Source organism: Bubalus bubalis, chromosome X, assembly GCF_019923935.1.
Source record: "Bubalus bubalis isolate 160015118507 breed Murrah chromosome X, NDDB_SH_1, whole genome shotgun sequence".
NCBI lineage: Eukaryota > Metazoa > Chordata > Mammalia > Artiodactyla > Bovidae > Bubalus > Bubalus bubalis.
The window spans coordinates 127,941,246-127,943,985 of record NC_059181.1 but is presented as its reverse complement, the minus strand read 5'-3'; positions in this window follow the sequence as shown (position 1 = coordinate 127,943,985).

The following is a 2,740-nucleotide window of genomic DNA, read 5'->3' as shown; positions in this document are numbered from 1 at the left end:
CCCACCCTCTCCCTCTCTCACAGAGTCCATAAGACTGTTCTATACATCAGGGTCTCTTTTGCTGTCTCGTACACAGAGTTATTGTTACCATCTTTCTAAATTCCATATATATGTGTTAGTATACGGTATTGGTGTTTTTCTTTCTGGCTTACTTCACTCTGTATAATAGGCTCCAGTTTCATCCACCTCATTAGAACTGATTCAAATGTATTCTTTTTAATGGCTGAGTAATACTCCATTGTGTATATGTACCACAGCTTTCTTACCCATTCATCTGCTGATGGACATCTAGGTTGCTTCCATGTCCTGGCTATTATAAACAGTGCTGCGATGAACATTGGGGTACACGTGTCTCTTTCCCTTCGGGTTTCCTCAGTGTGTATGCCCAGCAGTGGGATTGCTGGATCATAAGGCAGTTCTATTTCCAGTTTTTTAAGGAATCTCCACCCTGTTCTCCATAGTGGCTGTACTAGTTTGCATTCCCACCAACAGTGTAAGAGGGTTCCCTTTTCTCCACACGCTCTCCAGCAATTATTACTTGTAGACTTTTGGATCACAGCCATTCTGACTGGTGTGAAATGGTACCTCACAGTGGTTTTGATTTGCATTTCTCTGATAATGAGTGATGTTGAGCAACAATGATTTTTGGAGAAAAATAAATCTGGGTCAATGGGAACTAAAAATATCAAACCTCTGACCTAATGCTTTTGTAAAAGTATAAAATGGAATCATAAGCTTGAAATAAGCAGGCAGTCCAAGAAAAATGAGAGGCTGCCTCAGTTTCTTGCCGACACCACTCATCCCTTCAGGTTGAATCCCTGGCTGCTGGAGCTGGACTCCGGCAACTACCAAGAGATCAGAGTGATGTCACTATCAAGAGATCAGAGGGTAGGTCAGTGCTCAGAGATCAGAGGCTGAGGTCATTGCACAGAGTTCAGAGGGTGAGGTCACTGCCCAGATATCAGAAGGTGATGTCAGTACCCAGAGATCAGAGCATGGGTTCACTGCTGAGAGATCAGAGGTGGGATCTGCCCGGAGATCAGAGGGTACAGTCACTGTCCAGAGATCAGAAGGTGAGGTCACTGTTCATAGATCAGAGGGTAGGATTAGTGCCCAGAGATCAGTGGGTAGGGTCACTGCCCAGAGATAACAGAGTAGGGTCATTGCCTAGAGATCAGAGGGTAGGGTCACTGCCCAGATACCAGAGGGTGGGATTCCTGCCCAGAAGTCAGAGGGTGTGGTCACTGCACAGGCCTGAGAGGGTGTGGTCACTGTCCAGACATCAGAGAGTGGGGTCACTCTGCAGGTCTAGAGGGAGGGGTCACTGCCCAGAGATCAGTCTCTGCCCAGAGATCAAAGGATGGGGTGACTGTCTAGTCCTGAGATTATGGGAATCACTGCTAAAACATCAGAGGGTGAGGACAGTGTCCAGGCCTGAGAGGGTGGGGTCACTGTCTAGAGATCAGAGGGTGGGATCTCTGCCCAGAGATCAGAGGGTCGTCACTGCCCGGAGATTAGAGTATGGGATAACTGACCAGAGATCAGAGGGTAGGGTCACTGCCCAGAGATCAGAAGGTGGGGTCACGGTCCAGTCATCAGAGGGTATGGTCACTCTCCAGTCCTGAGAGGGTGCGGTCACTAATGAGATTTCAGAGATGGGGTCACTTCCCTGGCTTGAGTAGGTGGGGTCATTGTCCAGGCCTGAGATGGTGGAGTCACTACCTGGAGATCAGTCGGTGATGTCAATATCCAGAGATCAGAGGGTGGGATCTCTGCCCAGAGATCAGAGAGGGGTCAGTGCACAGAGATCAGAGGGTGAGGTCACTGCCCAGAGATCAGAGGGTGGGGTCACTTCGAAGAGATCAGAGGGTAAGGTCAGTGCCTTGATATTAGAGGGTGTGGTCAGTGGGGGGGGGGGTTGCTAGCCAAAGTCACAGGGTGAGGTCACTGCACAGACTTGAGAGGGTGGGGTTACTGCCCAGAGATCAAAGGGTAGGCTCTTTCCCCAGAGATCAGAGGGAGGGTCACTGTCCAGATATCAGAGTATGAGGTCACTGTCCAGGTCTGAGAGTTTAGGGTCACTGTCCAGAGATCAGAGGATGGTATCTCTGCCCAGAGATCAGAAGGTGGGGTCAGTGCCCAGATCTGCGATGGCAGGGTCACTGTCCAGAGATCAGAGGGCGGGTTCTCTACACACAGATCAGAAGGTGAGGTCAACTGCACAGGTCTGAGGTGGTGAGGTCACTTCCAGACTGAGAGACTGAGGTCAATGCCCAGAGATCACAGGGTGAGGTCATGTCCAGCCTTGAGAGGGTGAGGTAACTGTCCAGAGATCAGAGTATGAGGTCACTGTCCAGAGATCAGAGGGTGACGTCACTATCCTTAGATCAGAGGGTAGGGTCAGTGCCCAGAGATCAGCCAGTAGGGTCACTGCCCAGAGACCAGAGGGTGAGGTCACTGCACAGGCCTGAGAGGGTGGGGTCAATTCCATGACTGAGAAACTGAGGTCAGTGCCCAGATATCACAGGGTGAAGTCATGTCCAGCCTTGAGAGAGTGTGGTAACTGCCCAGAGATCAGAGGTTGAGGTCATTGCCCAGAGATCAGAAGGTTGGGTCAATATCAAGAGATCAGAGGGTGATATACTATCCAGAGATCACAGGGTGAGATCACTATGCTTAGATCAGAGGGTGGGGTCACTGCTCAGAGATCAGAGACTGGGGTCACTGTCCATGTCTGAGA